This window comes from Mastomys coucha, unplaced genomic scaffold (genome assembly GCF_008632895.1).
Source record: "Mastomys coucha isolate ucsf_1 unplaced genomic scaffold, UCSF_Mcou_1 pScaffold8, whole genome shotgun sequence".
Classification (NCBI taxonomy): domain Eukaryota; kingdom Metazoa; phylum Chordata; class Mammalia; order Rodentia; family Muridae; genus Mastomys; species Mastomys coucha.
In genome coordinates this window covers 73900790-73908332 of record NW_022196914.1, presented here as the reverse complement: position 1 = coordinate 73908332, position 7543 = coordinate 73900790, and the positions used below count along the sequence as shown (strand labels likewise).

The following is a 7543-nucleotide window of genomic DNA, read 5'->3' as shown; positions in this document are numbered from 1 at the left end:
AAGTTGATGAGCTCATAAACTGGATACAGCACACATTTTGAATTTCTATAAAATCCTTGGAAGTTTATACTGGATGCAACAGTGCAGTATTTTTAATTCCTATGACATGTTTGAAAGGGAAGGAAAAACAGGAGACATATGCCACTAAGTAGTTTAAGATAATGTGGTCTTAACAGTTTGGATAAGAAGTATTGACAGTCTGCTGTATATTATACAAAGCACTAAATGGCATCTTAGAGAGTCAGGAATGAGCATGATAAATGAGAGTTCATGACTTTGAATACTTAGAACCTATTATACACTCAGTAGCCCCAGTCCACACACAAATTATACTGCACACAGAAAATACTGATACAACAAGGGACTTCAAAGTATGTCACCTTGTCATGAGAGAATGACTGTGGTGGAAGGAGAGGCAGGTGAGACTTGGGAGAGCAGAAGTGTAGGAGGGCCTCCTGAGAATATGAGTGGCTGTGGCCAGGAGACCTGTAGCTACCCTGAATTCCTGCCTCCCCCACTCCCTCTCTCTTTCTCTTAAGCAGTGGCAGAGTCCCTGCCAAAGAGTAAAGAAAGAGTTAATATTGTGGAAGACCAGTTTTCAGAGCCTGAAAAGGCAGGCGAGGGGGCGGGGTGCCTGACCTAATTCTTTTCCACTTTAAAATCTCTATCTTTACCTCCCTAAGTGGCTTTCCACATCCCTGCCTCCTTAATGATAATGACAAGTGTCAAGATGAAATAAAGCTGGAGAATGGCCTGAATGCCGTGTTCTGTGTTTTCATCAGGAACCAAAATACGCCCACAAATCAAGCAGTTCAGAACAATGGGGCGTGAGGAAGGCATTGCCCACTCCTCCCTCTCTTAACCTCCTAAATGACTGCTATTCTGGAGTTTGCACTTTTTCTTTAAAAAATTATTTTCTGTTCTCTTCCTAGCCATTACTTTTATCAATTTTAGTGCTATTACCCCCCCTCCCTGTTAGCTTACTTGAGCTGCTTATTATTTCCTGACCACCTCTGACAGATTTCTAACATATGACCTCACTGGTACTTTTCCAGTTTCTCCCTTAACTCCTGTTTTGTGAAACACATATAAAAGGTTAAAGTGTCATATAGGCATATATGCATTATGTGCTAGCATACATTACATGTGTGTTAGATGTACAAAATCCACATGGGGATGCTTCACAGGAAACATCACGCAAGGCCCCATTGCTCACATCCTGCACTGGAACTTGGCCCCCAAAGCTGGTTCAGCAATTGTCCTCTGACAGCAGATTCTATTTAAAGCAGATGGGGCTGCATCCTGAGGATGGAATCTCTGGGCCCCTTCTGCTTGCTTGTCAGCGAGATAATGTACATGGCAAGGCTTTCAGAACTTGGACGCATGTACTGTGGGAGGGCAGTCCTTGACACTGTGAGAGATGTGTGCTCAGGCACTTACTGAACAGGTACAGAAGATAAAATGTGAGCAAGATAGTGGGCCCCAGGATGCAAGGAGAGAGGAAGAGGAGGGGAGAGAGGAAGGGGGGAGAGAAAGAGAGGGGGAAAGAGAGAGTGAGAGATAGAAAGAGGAAGAGAAGAGAAGAGAGAGAAGAGAAGAGGAGAGGAGAGGAGAGGAGAGGAGAGGAGAGGAGAGGAGAGGAGAGGACAGGAGAGGACAGGGGAGGGGAGGAGAGGAGAGGAGAGGAGAGGAGAAAGGAAAGAGGGGCAGAGAAGAGAAGAAGAGAGGAGAGGAGAAGAGAGGAGAGGAGAGGAGAGGAGAGGAGAAGAAGGAAGGCAGAGGTGAGGGGAGTCATACCATGCTTAGCCTAATGTCTTACAGTCTAGAACAGAATTTGTCAAATACTTATTTGACAAGCTATAACATTATTATGGGCTCAAAGGCCTATTATACAGAACTGTTGGGGATGAGCATAACTCAAGGAGCCCTCAAGGCACAAGCCCCTTAAACTGTTGTTACTGCTGGAGTCTGTGAGTGATCTCTGGGGTAAATTGTTGTTCTTTATGCTCATTTTCATTTTTTTCATAACTGAGAACTGGAAGGTGAGTAGGTGCTGACGTTGTCAATGCAAGTGGTGGAGAAGGAGCCTGGAAAAATCACCTGAGATGGCTCCCCCACTAAACTCTGATGGCCTTAAAGGCAATGGCTGCACCACACTGCATTCTTCATTCAGTTTACACTCTCCAGTATGTGCTCAGACACAGGGAACTTTCTGAAACACATGCTGAAGGTATGTTATTCCTTGGAAACATTGTATGATGAGCCTTCATTGACTCACAGAATGATCCAGATGTGCAGAGATGATAGTCTCTTGGATCTAGCTCTTTGCATGAGACTTCCCTTGCTCAGCAGCTGGGATACATGAAAGAGGAGCCCCCAAGGCACAAACCCCTTAAACTGTTGTTACTGCTGGAGTCTGTGGGTGATCTCTGGGTAAATTGTTGTTCTTAATGCTCATTTTCATTTTTTCAAGATGGAGTCTAGAGTAAAAGGAGTAAATTGGAGTCTCAATTGTACCTGGTACCCTCAAGATCCATGTGGCCTTGGCCTTGGAGCATGGGTCCCGCACTGCCTGCTGATGAACACTTTCTCAGTCTAATAAAGGCCCTATGGTTTTGTCTGTTAGCTTTGTAGGGCCTACCATGTGCATCTAGCTTGTTCTCCAACATTGATCATGTAGCTATCTTATTGTAAATCTAGTGAAGCCTAGATATCTGATCTTCCTAAGGATTCCCATCAAACAGGAATTGAGAGACCCAGCACTGCCCTCCACATCCTCAATTGGGCTCCACCAAGATGAACTAAGATGACCTGTCCTTTTGTTAACCCCAGGGCCCATTGTATAGAGGCTCATGTGGACTTCTAGCAGGAAGTGAAATTAAAGCCCACGCAAGGAATTAAGGGCCCACACATCTGGCAGCTTCCATGGCTTAGCACTGTCTCCCCTTGTCTGTCAATCAATTAAAAGGGTTTCATTTTTCCTCCCACCTCACCAGAGCCTCTTTCTGTCCAGGGAATATAACTCATGGCAGGGAGTTTGTCTTTGTACTAAGTTGATCCCTGGGCATAGAGCAGTAGATCCAAACAGGGTTCTTGGTCTGATTTGACAAATATTTTTCTTTCACATAAGTGAATTTCAAATGTTTTTCAATAACTCTTATTCTTTTTATGTGGGTGCAGCAAACTTTGTTGATCGATTTCTTTATTGATGGTATTTAAGAGAGTAGGGAGGGCTCCCTAGGCCCCTCCTGTTATTATGTGGGTCTGGGATGGAAATTGTGAGGGAGATGCTCAGGGTTGGGATAGGGACTCCTCAGCAACAGAGGGCCTCTCTCTTGCTCTCAGTGTCCTTGCTGGTGTGGGTGGTCCAGGGTTTCTACTCCTTGGAGGCCATGTAGGCCATGAGGTCTACCAACCTGTTGCTGTTGCCATATTCATTGACATACCAGGAAATGAGCTTTACAAAGTTGTCGTTGAGAGCAATGCCAGCCCCAGCATCAAAGGTGGAAGAGTGGGAGTTGCTGTTGAAATCAGGGGAGACAACCTGGTTCTCAGTGTAGCCCAGCATGGCCTTCAGTGGGCCCTCAAATGCCTGCTTCACCACCTTCTCGATGTCATCATACTTGGCAAGTTTCTCCAGGTAGCATGTCAGATCCACAACAGATGCATAGTAGGTAGGAACACTGAAGGCTATGCCAGTGAGTTTTCCATTCAGCTCTGGGGTGACCTTGCTCACAGCCTTCACCGCACCAGTGGATGCAGGGATGATGTTCTGGGCAGTCCCATGGCCATCACTCCACAGCTTTCCAGAGGGGCCATCCACAGTCTTCTGAGTGGCAGTGATGGCAGAGACCGTGGTCATGAGCCCCAAAGTTGTCATGTATGACCTTGGCCACAGGGGATAAGCAGTTGGTGGTGCAGGATGCATTGCTGACAATCTTGAGTGAGTTGTCATATTTCTTGTGGTTCACACCCATCACAAACATGGGGGCATTGGCAGAAGGGGTGGAGATGATGACCCTTTTGGCCCCACCCTTCAAGTGGGCCCTGACCTTTTCCATGGTGGTGAAGATGCCAGTAGACTCCACAACATACTCAGCACCAGCATCACCCCATTTGATGTTAGTGGGATCTCACTCCTGGAAGATGGCGATGGGCTTCCCATTGATGGCAAGCTTCCCATTCTCAGCCGTGACTGTGCCATTGAATTTGCCATGGGTGGAGTCATATTGGAACATGTAGACCATGTAGTTGAGGTCAATGAAGGGGTCGTTGATGGCAACAATCTCCACTTTACCAAGTGGAGAGCAGAAGGCCCTGGTAACCAGGCTCCCAATACGGCAAAATCTGTTCACATCAACCTTCACCATCTTGCCTATGGGATGATGCTGGCACTGCACACTAAGATGCAGCTGTCTCTGGAACAGGGAGGAACAGAGAGCCAATAACTCTTATTCTTAAAGTCAGATACCAACAAAACTGAGATGTTGAAATTTAAAGAGATTGGTTTCTTAAAAGTTATGTACATGTTTCCCAAATGGGTTGTATACCCGTCCCTCCCCACCAATCTAGTCTGAGACATAGACAACTCCATCAGCTTATTCAACAGTTACAGACTAGTGTACACAAGAAAACTTCTACCTAAATTATACCTTATTCCAACTGCTTTAAGAACTGACTGTCCTGGACGGCTGGCTTATAAAACTAGACAAGTAGAGAGTCCTCTACCATAAGGTACTTGCCAGCTGCAATCTTGACAGAAGGCTCTATTATTTTGTATTACTGGGGATACAGTCTTCTTTAAAAGGGAAACCAACTGGCTCTCTCCTCTTCCCAAGGATGATGGAGGATGCCCTAAAATGAATGTAGTACACAATAAACCAGACTGGTCACTTGGTAACAGCGATTTCCCAAATCATCTGGGAGCTCATTAAAGCAAAGACTGCCTAAAAAAGTCATATTTACTGCTCACTTTACATTTCCCCTTTCAAATAAGAGATTCAATTCAGAATGAACACTCAAGTAAGTAGTTGCTATGTTGGGGGCATAACCAATGACTTTTTGATTGGATTTAAGACCCACTCCATGATATGAAACCCATATCTGAGACCTACTAAAGTACCCCCAAGCCCCAAAGCTAGATAGGTTATGGGACCTGGGAGGAGAACCTACTGCTTTAGCTAAATGAAAAGAGCAAAATATGGACTCTTAATGACATGATGCTACATTTATAGACTAGTTCTATGCTCAGCCCCTGTCAGAGAAGTTTCTTCTTGAGTTAGATGGTCAGTAACAGAGACTCACAGACAGACAGTGTACAGAGTGAAATACCTTGGAGCACTCAACTCTAAATGGGATGTCTTTATCACTCCTGCCCTTCCTCTCAAGTCTCTGAGATCCATGTGCAAGAGGAAGTGGAAAGAGCCTGAGGTGGCGGATGGCCACGAGGAAACACCATCTTCCAAACACAAAAGGACTGATAAACATACTATCTCACAGAGCCTGTCACAACAGACAAAAGGCATGCCCAGGATCAATACAGACAAAAGCCCACATGGAGAAGGGGAAATGGGTACAGAGTCTAGCCCCTAACCGGAAGCTGCTAAGAACTGGTAACTGCTGTAAGAGGGAGAATCTGTCCTTATCAGGGCAGTGGCCCTGGGTATGCCAACTCCATTCCTGGGTATAAGGGTAGGCCTTATACCCAGGAGTAGTTGGACAACAAAAAAATCAAGAGCCTCACGTATGTGTTTCTGTATCCTTTTGTTTTATTTCATTTTGGATTTTGGTTTTGTTTAAGAGAGAGAAAGAATATGAAGTTGGGTGGGCAAAGAAGGAGTTGGAGGAAGCAACAATATGATTTAAATGTGTGAAATTATTGAAAACATAGTAAGTGTTAGCATTCCTTCTAGGCTCTGACCTACAGTTACCTGGCAAGAGTCAAGTATCTGGCCTACTATAAAAGGGGCTGTTTGCGCTCTTCTCTCCCTCTTACTCTCTTACTCTCTGCCCCTTATCTCCCTGCCTCTTTTCCCTCTCGCCCCATTCCCCTCCCACGTCTCCATGTGTTCCTTCCCTTCCCTTACCTCTCCTCTCCTCTCCTCTCCTCTGCTCTCCTCTGCTCTCCTTTTCTCTTTTCTCCTCCCCCCTCTGTATTTCTTTGTTTTTCTTTATCTCTACTCCCTCTCAACTCCCCTTCCTATGCCCTAAATAAACTCTATTCTGTACTATACCCATCCTGTGGCTGGTCCCTCAGGGGAAGGGATGCCTCAGCATGGACCCACAGAGACACCCCCTCCCACCTCATCATACCATACCTCTATCAAGTATATCTTTGGTTCTTTTCTTTTTTATAAAACACCACAATAAGTAACCACTCAGGTCAGAGAATCTAAACGGGACAGTCACAGGCAAATGTAGAAGAGAAGGTATACAAGATGTCAAGGTCTGTTATCCATTCTACCTTCCTACAGCAAAAGAGCTTGGCCCTGAAATTGAAGTTGTAAAGTTGTAATGGTGTAGGATCTTTACAGCAATTCCACATCATCATTTCCCTTTGCAGCTAAAGAAGCAGAGGCTTAGCGGAGAGTAAGCACTTCTGTAAAATCTGCAGGCAGGAAGCAAGTAGGCACATCACCTTGGGTTGAGTCATCTGACTTACAGATCTGGTTCACTTTACGACGTAGACCATCAGTCTTCCTGTACAAATTTTAACTCTAATTTCTGCCACCCCTTGTCCTTTTGTTGTTATTTCTTCTTTTCTTTTTAATCTCCTTGTTACCATGTTAATGAACCAGAACCCAAACCCAAACAAAAGGGTAGGATACACTCCACACTCCCATCCATAGGAACTGGCTCATTGTCATGATCCACAATATGAAATCCTACTCTATTCTGGTACTCTATGCTGTCCACTGGCGACGATCAGAGCTTTGTTATAAGCTGAGAAAACTGAATTATGTTGTGTTTGTTTGTTCAGTGCTGCTTAGTCTTGGGCATTTCCCTGAGGCATTTGCCACAAAGTCCAACTGGGTCACCTGCCTCATTCGTGTGCAAAGCAGATGCCTGCTGGAACTTGCATTTCCAAGACGGTCTCTGAGGAAAGAGTGAGTGTGTAGCATGAAGAGCCCATCCGTAGGCCTGCTAAGCCAGTATGGATTTAGTAAAAAAGCACTTTGATACCTGCAAGGATTTGCGTGGCTTCTGTTTCTTTTCCTTCGAGAGGGCTTATAATGCTAGTTACAAATGGAGGATGCCCAGTGATGGAAACAGAATGTCAGAGTCAGGAGAAAAGGAGGCAGGAAGTGTTTCCTGTTTACATGTTGGGAAAACCTTTGTAGAAAAAAAGATTCGCCCACCACTGAACCTGGCCTTGCCTGGCCAGATCTTTTATTTTTATATCAGGGTCTGTTTGCTTATTTGGTTTTTGTTTGTGTTGGGCAGGCAAGTCCCATGTCTACGAGCTTGCTTTTCTTTGTATACTAATGTTCTTGGACAAGCCATCATTAGTGGTGTATGGTAATGATTTTATTTAAAATACTAC

General features: G+C 44.9%; 1 pseudogene; it reads right to left on the bottom strand.

The window, feature by feature from the left end:
• Positions 1-3376: 3376 nt before the first annotated feature.
• LOC116083395 lies at positions 3377-4457 on the bottom strand (annotated as a pseudogene).
• Between the last annotated feature and the right edge of the window lie 3086 nt (positions 4458-7543).